This window comes from Pithys albifrons, chromosome 7, assembly GCF_047495875.1.
Source record: "Pithys albifrons albifrons isolate INPA30051 chromosome 7, PitAlb_v1, whole genome shotgun sequence".
NCBI lineage: Eukaryota > Metazoa > Chordata > Aves > Passeriformes > Thamnophilidae > Pithys > Pithys albifrons.
Window position 1 is genome coordinate 60,095,204 of NC_092464.1, and position 11,701 is coordinate 60,106,904.

Genomic DNA, 11,701 nt, shown 5'->3' on the forward strand with positions numbered 1-11,701 from the left:
GGGGCCACTGGGACCCCAGAACTCCATGGGATCAGCAGACCCGCTGCCTCCACCCCACTGCCACATGAACCAGAGTCGCGGCTCTGCCGCCCCTTGGGCCCCTCTGGAGTCAGCGTTTGCTTCAGCAGCACAACTTGTCTCATATGAGGCACTTTCCAGATTTTGCTTTGTCTCCTCTTTCCTGTGGTTTTACTTTTTGTTCTTTGTTCCTCCAGGGGGGCAAAGGGGAATGGGAGGCACATGTTGATCAGCATTTCTATCTGTACAAAAAACGGAGTTGGAACAAGGGTGGGGTAGAAATAAAAGCTATTTCTCTCTCTCTCTGTTGTTGGTTTGAACTGTTCCCTTGGTATTGTTGCTTTTGCTGCTGTATTTCTGGTCACCAAACTTATTTCTTTCATTTAATACCTCCTTGTATTTTGTCTCTGTGTATTTGTGGGGAACAAAAGGGGAAAGAGTTCATTTTATTGGAGTTCCCATTCCAATATTGGTCTTTAAACCAAGGTTGGTTGCTCAAGGGCTCCCTGAAATTGGTATCATACACAAAGGATCTGAAAATGCAGTTTGTCCCATTGGACAGAGAGATAATAAAAATGTTCTGTATTGGTGGTCAAGGACTGGTCACTGAGGGATCTCACCAGGAAGTTGCTGCCAAGAGGACTCTGTACCATTACTTTTATTTGACACTTCTCCTTCAGCCAAATTCCCACCTATCACACGTTCCACTTCTTTAGTCCAGCTGTCACCAATCTGGCCATAAGGAGACTATGGCAGACCAAGTCAAAGGCCTTGCTAAAGGTTGGGCACACAATGTCCCTTTCTTTTTTTTCCCAAATGGATTCTGCAATCTCTTCCCTTGTCCTTCCCATGCCTGGAAATGGCTGCAGGAGGACTTGCCATGTCCCCTTCCCTGTTGAGCCTGACCAGTCTAGAACTCTCCCAATCCTTCCTCCTTCCCTGTTTGAAAACTGGTTCCATGTCTGCCTTTCTGAAGTCCCCAGAAATGTCTGGGATGGCTCTGGCCTTTCCAAGGGGTTTGAGAGAGGTCTCACAATGACCCTGCCCAGCCTGCTCAATATCCCTGGCACCAAAGGCCTTTTCCATATCCCACCGTTCCAGTTTAGTGCCCAGAAAACAATACATGCCTTGCCAGATCCTTGGAGCCATTCAGAAGGGAGGCAGCAGGGATTTCTTCCTACAGACCCACCACTCCAATTGTCTCTCTGAGCACTCCATGGCTGTCCTGAGCATTTTCCCTGGTGCCTCCCTGCCCTGAATGTTTCTGGCCACCAGGCTGTAGGTGAGGGGGGTGAGCAGGTGCATGAGGATGATGTAGAGCAAGGGCTGTGTCAAACTACCCCAGGAGGGCTGTGCTGGGCAAGGATGGGGATGCTGCAGAAAACAGTGGCCCTGGTGAGGTGAGAGGGGCAGGTGGAGAGACCTTGTGGCTGCCTGTGCTGGGCAGGAGCTGCCCCAGGATGGCAGCTCTGAAGCACACACAGGATGCTCCTGTAAATGGAAAAGGAAGACTGGAGCTAAAAATCAGGCTGGGAAAGCAGAGCAAGAGTGTCATGGTGTCACTGCAGGAGAGTTCCAGCACCTTGACCAGGCCACAGAAGACATGATGCAGAAAGTCAGGGCCACAAACAGTGTGTGGGACAAAAAGGATACCATGACTGTGGATGACAGAACTCCCTCGAGCCAGGGTGCAGCTCTGCTGGAGACAACCCTTCCAGTCCATGAGTCTTGCAGACAGCAGGGCTGGCAAACAGCCCAGTGCTGGTCAGGGGATGTGGCCACCAGCTGGAAACACTTGGCATGTGCCAAAGGTACAGGAAATGGCAGTGACAGTGCTGGGAGAAGAGACTCTGCTGATCCCAGCCAGGGGACACTCGGGGTGGTGGAACTGTGGCAGGTTTGAAAGTTTTCCTCTTGCAGCCTCATGATGAGGCTGTTCCCAACAGAGTCATGGGGCAGGTCATGAGGGAGACAACAAGATTTTCTGAAGGTTGTGGAGAGTCCTCATTTCAAACAGTAAGAACTGCAGGGATGATGTCTGAATTTCCTAGTCCCTTTTATCAATGGAAATATTTATTCTTCCCTTTACCTTCTTTATCTCCTTTAAAATCTTCATGTCCCCTCTGCCCTGCTTGGACACCTGTGACTGAGAGCATTTGTTTCTCTGCTGGGTGCTCACTGAAGCTGTGAAGGCAGCTCAGAGGGGTGACCCATGGAGGTGTGTGTGCCTCTGGCTGCATCCCACTGCCCAGCTGTGCTCTGTGCTCTGGGAAAGGGCAGGAATGTTGCCTGCTGGAGGGCAAAGCTGCTCCTGCCTGCAGAGCCCTTTCTGCCTGCACAGGGGAAATGCTGCCCAGCCAGGCTGCTTTGCTGCTGGGCAGGGAAAGGGACAGGCCAGAAGGGAGGGCAGGGGGACAGAACAGACAGGGAAACATCCAGTGTATTTGAGGAGGCAAGTGGGAGAAATCTTACTGGGACAGAGTGAGTTATTCTTGAAGCCACACCGAGGAATGTCAGGGCTCTGACAGGTGCCCACATCTGAGCTGAGCTCATGACCTGCTCACACTCCCAGGGCAGTTCAGAGACACGAGTCCTTCTCTTGCACACACACAGACAGTTCCTGGCAGCAGGTGCAGTGTCTCCCTGGGCTCCTGCTGCCACTGCCAGGGCCTGGAGGCACCTCAGCCCTGTGGGGTGTCACCTGCTCTGCCCCTGTCTGAGATGCCGCAGGGCCCAAGGGATGGACACGGGGAACTCTGTGCTCAGAAGCACATCCCAGGGCTGCATCCAGGGGGTTTCCCAGGGCACATGAGTCTAAAATGGAAGTGACATCAGGACACTGCCTGTCCCATTAGATTTATGGCACCCCAGGAACAGCTGATGCTGTTTGTGCTCACTCAAGTTCATGTCCCCACACAGACATGATATACATGCTGAAGTCCCCTCTGTATGGAGCAAACATGAACTTCTGACCTGATCACTTGAAGCCTCTCTGTGGAGAGATAAATGTCCTCTTGCAGGTGGGGTGAGAGGCCAGTGCCAGGAATTGTGTTCTCAGGGGCTGGTCTGTGAGAATTGCTCTGGGTCACCTTCCAAGGCTGTCCATGGAACAAAGACACAGGCCAGACCCTGCTCTGCTGGTGCTTCAGACCCATCCCAGGAAATCTGGCTGTGCAAGGAAACTGCTTTGTGCCCCCACCCTGCACACTCACATTCTGCAACTGGGCACTGGGATTTACGTTACCAGGACACTTCCTTGAGCACATTCCTATTGGCAACTTTGGAGAAAGCTGAAAGCCTTCCTGCCCTGCCCTCAGGAGATGCCCTTCCCTGATGGAGCTGCTGTTGTGCAGCCCAGCTGTGTCCCAGCAGTGCCCACGGCCTGTCCCTGCCTGTGAGCCCAGGACGGACATGCAGCAGGATGTGACCAAGTTGCAAGAGCACTGAGGCCTTATAGCAACAGTAGGGTTGGAAGAAGAGTGTGGAAGTGGAAAAGGAGCAGATATAAAAAGACAAAGTGCTGGTGCTCCCTGGCAATGCTGCTGCTCTGCGATAGTCTTACTCTCTCCCTCTGCACACAGGCACTGCCACTGGCCTTCCTGTGGCCACAAAAGAAGGAACTTGAACAAACAAACTGCACCAATATCTTTTATTTGCTTTAAATATTAAAATGATCATTCTCTCATTTACACCATCTCCAAGTAAAACACAAAAGATTAAGGATTAAATAAAAACTGAGGATCAAAAATAAAGTTTAGTTGCACACAACTTAAGAAGAAAAAAGAAAAAATAAGCACCATAATCATCACCCAAAACAGAAGGTTGGACAGATAATGAGTTTCTTTATGAGTGATTTGCACATGAAAACAGGCAGGTATTTACTTTAAAAATGCATCAAGTCATTATTTTCCTCACAGCATCCTTGAGTTCCTTATTTCTCAGGCTGTAGATGAAGGGGTTCAGTGATGGAGGCACCACCGAGTACAGAACTGTCAATGTCAGATCCAGAGACGGGGAGGAGATGGAGGGAGGCTTAAGATAGGCAAAAAATGATGTGCTGATAAATAGGGAGACCACGGCCAGGTGAGGGAGGCACGTGGAAAAGGCTTTGTGCCGTCCCTGCTCAGAGGGGATCCTCAGCACAGCCCTGAAGATCTGCACATAGGAGAAAACTATGAAAATGAAACAGCCAAACAGTAAACAGATACTCACCAAAATGAGCCCAATTTCCCTGAGGTTGGAGTGTGAGCAGGAGAGCTTGAGGATCTGAGGGATTTCACAAAAAAACTGATTCAGGGCATTGCCCTGGCACAGGGGCAGGGAAAATGTATTGACTGTGTGCAGCAGAGCACTAAGAAAGCCACTGGCCCAGGCAGCTGCTGCCATGTGGGCACAAGCTCTGCTGCCCAGGAGGGTCCCGTAGTGCAGGGGTTTGCAGATGGCAACTTAGCGGTCGTAGCACATGATGGTGAGGAGGGAAAACTCTATCACGATGAAGAAGACAAAGAAAAAGACCTGTGCAGCACATCCCATGTAGGAGATGGTTGTGGTGTCCCAGAGGGAGTTGTGCATGGCTTTGGGGACAGTGGTGCAGATGCAGCCCAGGTCTGTGAGGGACAGGTTGAGCAGGAAGAAGTGCATGGGGGTGTGCAGGTGGTGGTCGCAGGCTACGGCGCTGATGATGAGGCCGTTGCCCAGGAGGGCAGCCAGGGAGATGCCCAGGAAGAGCCACAAGTGCAGGAGCTGCAGCTGCCGCGTGTCTGCCAATGGCAGGAGGAGGAACTGGCTGATGGAGCTGCTGTTGGGCATTTTGTTCCTCAGAATATTTTGATCTGTTGAGGAGGAAAAGACAGGAATTATTTAGGCCAGATTTCTACAAGCAAAACACTGCATATGTCACAGCCACTCCACTCTCAGGCTCTCTCCCCACAGTCAGACTTCCCTGCAGCTCCTTCCCCTGAGCTCTGGGGTTTGCTGCGTAAGGGGCCCACTGGAACCAGTAACTCTGTGATGGGCTCCTGAGGAGTCCTTCTTGTTTATCAGTGAGGGGGGACTCAGAACACAGGGTGATCTCTAAATGTAATCACAGAATATTCTGAGCTGGAAGGGACCCTCAAGGATCATGGAATCCAACCCTTAGCCCTGCAGAGAATCATTCCCAAGAATTACACCATGTCCCTGAGAGCTTTCTACAAGTGCATCCTGAGCTCTGTCAGCCTTGGTGCTGTGACCACTGCCCTGGGCAGCCTCTTCAAGTGCCCAATCACTCTCTGGGAGAAGAACCTTTTTCTAATATCCAACCTTAACTTTCCTTGAAATGTTCGGTCATTCTCTCGGGTTTTGTCACTGGCCAGTGACAGAGAAGAGATCAGTACCTCTCCTTCCTTCTTGTCCTCACTTGTGATACTTCAAAGAGCTTCTCAGCATGGCTGTTTGCACTTTGCCAGCTGAAGAACTGAGCTGAGGGAATTATTTCTATTTGTTCACCCAGTTGCACCTGCCATAGTTAGTAATGGTTGTGGATGCTTGAAATCACTGACAATCTATTTGCTCTGTAGGTCAAGTCTTGTGCATCCTGAGAGGCAAAGGGACAGTCCCTTAGTGGAGACAGAAGAGCTGTTCTGTCCATCAGTGCTGTTCTCACCTGCCCTGTGCTGGCAGCTTGGAGCTGGATGAGCATCACACACAACTGTTCCCCCAAAACAAAACTGCACACTGCTGAGAGCAGAGGAACCCAGAAATCCGAGTCCAAAGAGCAGAAAGACAAACTCCTCACCTTTTTCATCTCTCTCCTCCCAGACAGAGACACAGAGCTATCATTGTAGATGCCCAGAGCATTTCCATGGATTTAGCACTGAGGTGATTTCTCCATGGAGTTCCTAGACAGCACAGAGATACTGTGGGAGAGCTGTGCCCCTTTGGAGGGCATCCTGCAACCCTGCAGGAGACCCCGGGAAACAGATGGATATCCTGAAGTTGCCTGGAGGAGTCCTGGGCACTTTGCTCCCACAGAAACATCACTACAGCAGGACCCAAAGGGTTTGTGCCCGGACAGAAGCTGAAACTGCAACCCTGAATCCCCCTCATTGGCTCAGAAGAGCCAATGGTGAGAACAAGGACAGCACAGGCAACAGGGGATGGCAGTGAAATGCCGCAATGCTCCTGCCAAGGGAGGAGGGACACACAGAGACAGATGGAAATCAGAAGCTTATCCTTCCCTGGGCTCTGGCTGCTGCAGGGCAATGCCCACCTGAGCCCCCACGGACCTGAGGGCAGAGGCTCTGCTTAGGCTGGGAAAGGAGCCCAGGGAGGAGTTGGTCAGGGGAAGGTGTCTGTGCCACAGGGCCAGCAGGGAGGTGCCCACATGCCCCTTTCCAGCATTTGTGGCAGCAGCTCCCTCTCCCTCCCTGCCTGTCTGTGCTGGGAGGAGCTGATCCTGCCAGCAGCCACCTCCCTGTCACTCCTTCCACCCACACCTTCTCCCTGCAGGGCTGGGGCAGCTCCTTGGCCGTGCTGAGCTGTCTCTGGCAGGCAGCAGAGTCCCTGCCCCAGCACACAGATCCCTGGGCTGCAGGACCCTGCCCTGCAGGACAGCCCTTGGCACCCCTGGCTGCACTGCCACCCTCACACCCAACAGCCATCCCTGGGAGAAGGGAACCTTCTTGCCCTCTGCCTCTGATGCTCCACACCAGGAAATCCAGGAGAGCCATCCTGACAGGTCTTCTCAGTGCTGGCATTTGGCAGGAATTAGAGACACTTCCAGGAACTCACCTGCACTGCTCTGCAGCCAGAGACTTACCCTGGAAAAGTGCTGTGAAGATTCCTCTCCTGATGAGCTCTCACCTGTCCTCCCACCCCAGAAGACGTAAACCTCTTTCTCACTTCTCTTGTCTGCCCTTGGTGCCTGCAGGTCCTGCCTTGCTCTGCCATATGGCCACCTCCTCTTCACTGAAGAACTGTGGGAGTCCTTCTGAAAGATCCTGGATGCTGTGGGATGTGCCAGCTTTAGGAGATCCTTGCAGGGAGGGAAGATTAACTTTCCTGCAGCCAGAGAATTCTTCTTTCAAATTCTGTGCAGTTTTCTCCTTTAATGAGAGCTCAGTCCCCTCCCAGCCCAGACTGCCTCTCACCTCTGTCCCTTCCCTGCTGTGCCCTCGGTGTGTGCAGGCAGTGCCCTGAGCCCTGCTGGGCTGTGCACAGGAGCTGCTCCTGGGCAGAGCTGTCTCTCTGCAGCGCTGCCCGCTTGCCAGGAGCTCCCTGTGTGCCAGGAGCCCGGCCCAGCTCAGCAGCACAGCAACAGCCCAGGGCATTTAATGGCCCTCTGGGGGGTTTGGTGCTGAGTCCCTGAACATCAGATCATGAGGAAAGTTGCAGAAACCTCTTGAGAAACCCAAGTCACATTCAAACTGTAAACTTTCTTGTAATGCTAATGGGTCCCACTGAGGAATCAAACTCAGAAAACATTTCCAGCATCTTGTAAAATCACAAAGCTGGAAAGAGTAATGACAGGTCACAGAATCACAGAATCATCACGGTTGGAATAGACCTTCAAGATCCTCTGGTCCAACTCTGAGTGAAAACCACCATAATCACCCCTAAACCACTTCCCAGAGTGTTACATTGATGCCAAAGTGGTTTTTGGTTTCTGATTTTTCACATTTTGTAGATTTAGGAACACAGCAGCTATAGATTTTTAGTAGGTTAACATTTCTAGCTTAAGTTTAATGTCTTTCTATCTCTACCCCTGCCCCAGAACAGGTAGCAAGATTCTCTAGCTGTTTAGTCTCTTTTCCATGGTAAAGAGCTGAAGGATATCAGAAAGCCTACGGAATGAAACATAAACACATGTCAGAGTGACCCAGAGGTCAGGACTGGAAGAACTTCAAAAGACCTTTGTGTGCCCGAAGAAGAGGAGGTGGATAAAGACAGAGGGTCTTGACCATCCCAGACCCAGTTCCAAGGGGTGGAACAGGAGTGGGACCAGGGCTGGACTGAGAAATGTGTAAAGCAATGATTGGAGAGATCTTATTATAAAAGCCATGGAAACTAGAACTGGAGGGCACGTGCATGTCATGTATTCCTGTGGGCCGTAGGCCTGTGATATTAAAGGACCTTTACATTTTATCTTACCCTACACTAACGTGGCTTAGAGTCCTGCTATGGGGGGGCACTCATGGCATCAACACCCAGGTGCCATGTGAACACTTCCAGAGACAACACCACTTCACTGAGTTACTTATTCAAGCCTATACACTCAGTGAAAAAAACAATTAATATCTAATCTGAACCTCAACTGACACAATTAAGGGTCATTTTCTCTCATCTGGTCACTACAGCCTTGATAGAACAGAACAAATCCCACCCCACTAAAACCTCATTTTCAGTCTTTGCAGAGAGCAATGAGGTCCTCTCTGAGCCTCTTCTCCTCCAGACTCCAGAACACCAGTTTTTTAGGCATTCCTCATGACACATTATTTCCAGTCTCTTCCCAAGCTCCATTCCCTTCACTGGACACACTCCAGGCCCTCAATGTCCTTTTTGCAGTGAAGGGCCCAGAACTGGACACAGGACTTGAGGTGGGGCCTCACCAGTGTCCAGTACAGATGGACAATCTCCGTCCTGGTCCTGCTGGCCACACTAATTTTCCATACAGGCCAGGATGCCATTGGGCTTCTTGCCCACATGGGCACTCTCTGGCTCATATTCAGCTGCTCTCAAACAGACATCCCAAGTCCCTTCTGGCTGAGCAGCTCTCAGGACACTCTGCCCACAGCCTGGAGCATTTCATGCGGTTTGTTGGGACCCAAGGGCAGGACCTGACACTTGGCCTTATTGATCCAGCTTGTCCAGATCCCTCTGCAGAGCCTTCCTGCCCTGTTTTAAAATAACTGCTTTGACACCGTGCACTGCACTATTTTATGCTATAAGATACTCTACTAGGAGGTTTTTAGCTTTTCCACAGGAGAGTAAATATTTAAGTAAAGGATTAAGATCTTTTATCTGTTCACTTCTCTGTTCTTTTGTCTGCTCATTTGTCATAATAAGTAATTCATTTTACATAAGTATATCTGATTTGCCATTGTTAAAACCTGTGGGAAAAAGTGATTCAATCACACCTCTATAATTTACACTGCAGTGTAACTCTGAGGCTAAGATTGGATCCAGTCACACCAGGCTCAACTCTGAGAAGGAGTTTAGAAACCAAGGGGTCCTTTCTGCCCCTCACAGCTCAATGAGGCAGCTTCTCTAATAAACATTGTCTGAGAATTCTATTTCCACCATCACCCCATGAGGTTCCACAGAGTCCCAAGATTCTTTTGGTTCTCTGAGTCCCTGCAGGGTCAAGATGACCCTTTGATTCCATGAGGTTCTGCAGACAAACAATGATCCCTTTGGATCAGTAAGACTCTTCAGTGTCACACAGGGCCATTCATTCCATGACGTTCCACACTGTCACACTGGTCTCTTGTGCTCCACGAGGCCCTGCACTGTGACAAAGGTCCCTTAAATCCATGAGATTCCACAGTGACCTCGTGATTCCACAAGGTCCTGTGTCGGGGTAAGGTTGATTTACGGCGGTCAGAGGAGGCAGAGACAAACCCAGGCAGCAGTTAAATCAGAAGGCTTACACTGAAGACAAAGGACTTTATTTTTAGTTACAGCTTTACTTTTATCTACTTTCTTCCACAGCAAGTCATCTCAGAACTGGTCAGTCAGCTCAGTTAAGCATACATGGAAACCTTCTACTGGCCAAAAGCTCTCCTGCATTCTGTAGGTGGCTCCTTCCACCTTCAGGGTGCCCTGCAAACTTCTTTCATTCAAGAATACACTCTGAACTCTTACATATCAATCTCTTAATCAATTACCTCAGACATTCAGGGGTCCACAGACACACTGAGTTAAACCCCCTAGTCCTGCAGTGTCACAGTGGTGGTTTCAGAGATGGTGGAGCTTTTACTTTTGTGGTCAGAAATAGAGTGAGAAAGAAATAATGTCACCAAGGGCAGCTGGGGAGGCAGAGCCAGGGAGGAGGGAGAGATGTCAGTGCAGGAAGGGGCCAGCGAGGTGGGGCAGCCGGGGGATGCCGACAGCCTGCAGGGAAAGGGGCAGGGCATGGACACCGTAGGACAGCCTGGGCTGGAGAGGAGACAGGGATGTGCAGAAGCTGAAAGGCCCCAAGAGAGCCAACTTGTGCAGGCCTTTGGCCATGGCTGCTGTGTGTGCCCCTGATGGCATGAGGAGACAAGTGAGCCTTGCAGTCCTGGGGCCTCATTGCCTCCTTGTCCCTGCTCAGCAGCCTGGAAGGTGCCACCCCATTGTCCTGACCTTGGCATTGCACATTCCCACATTCCAAGTGCCCCAGGAAGGGCCTGGAGGAAGGAGGGAGGGCCAAGATCACCCTTTCCAGGGCCTGTTGGTCAGGCCTTAGCCCTTTGAATTCTAAAACACAGCCAGTTTTACTAAAGATGAGAGTCATCTTTCCCTTCCTTGTCTATACTTGCCATCACTCCTTCCAGTTTTCTGCTCTAACTGGAATCTGGGGACAATTTCTCAGTCTTGTTCCTTAGTGGGACCCATTAGCACTACAAGAAACTTCAGTGTTTCAATCTGCTTTGACTTCTTGAAAAGTTGTTTGAAGTTACTCTGATGGACTGAGTCTGATGTAAACAACAGAAACCCCCCAGAGGGCCATTAAATGCCCTGGGCTGTTGCTGTGCTGCTGAGCTGGGCCGGGCTCCTGGCACACAGGGAGCTCCTGGCAAGCGGGCAGCGCTGCAGAGAGACAGCTCTGCCCAGGAGCAGCTCCTGCACAGCCCAGCAGGGCTCAGGGCACTGCCAGGGCAGCTCAGGGACACCAGCAGGGCACAGACAGAGCTTAAAGGGGCTCAGCATTGGGAGGATGACTCAGAGCTCTTGGAGGAGAAATCTTTGCAGTGCTGGACATGGTGAGTCTGTGGGTGCAGGGCAATGCAGGGGCAGCTCCTGGAGCCCCAGCTGATGGGATGTGTGAGGAGGGGGCTATTGGGGGACACTTTGGATTAGCTGTGGAGCTGGGGTTGCAGCCAGGGGTGCCCAGGACTGTGGTGCAGAGCAGGGTCCTGCAGCCCAGGGCGCTGTGCTGGGGCAGGGACTCTGCTGCCTGCCAGGGTCAGCTCTCAGCCAGCCTGGGGAGCTGCTCACAGGGCTGGGGAGAAGGCCTGCATGGAATAAGTAAACACTAATATGGGGGGGAAGGGTCTTTATCCTTTGGAGAGCAGGTTGCAGGGGTGAGGGCTGCTCACAGCTCTGTCTTAGAGAACATTTCCCAGGGATCTTTTTGAGAAGTGCAGCAGGTCAGGGGCCAACTCTAAGAGAAGGACCCTATTCTTTCAGCCTTCTGTCCTGAGTATTAAGACTGGGACAGAAGCCTTAAAAATTGTCTAAGTTCAGGAAACTTCAAACTTATTATTTTTAGAGAAGAATAGAGTGAGAAATGTCAGTCATCAACACACCATGTCGTATGGACAGTGTCAGTGTCCCTTTTGCAGCCTCCTCAGGGTCATTCTTATGTTGCCATCAGAGTCTCCATAGCCAGAGATGCCACTGGACTGCTCCCTGCTGCTCCTGGGAGGAATTTTTACTCGAAAAAGGAACAATCAAGAGATGTTAAGGTGGAATACATAAAAAGTAGACTAAAGCCTTT

At 51.0% G+C, this 11,701-nt stretch overlaps 1 protein-coding gene and 1 pseudogene across 1 annotated transcript in view; both read right to left on the reverse strand.

The window, feature by feature from the left end:
- LOC139673810 (zinc finger protein 850-like) overlaps positions 1-11,701 on the reverse strand; it is a 1,066,517-nt gene that overhangs the window by 405,883 nt on the left and 648,933 nt on the right. The window lies entirely within an intron of this gene.
- LOC139673899 (olfactory receptor 14C36-like) lies at positions 3,913-4,827 on the reverse strand (annotated as a pseudogene).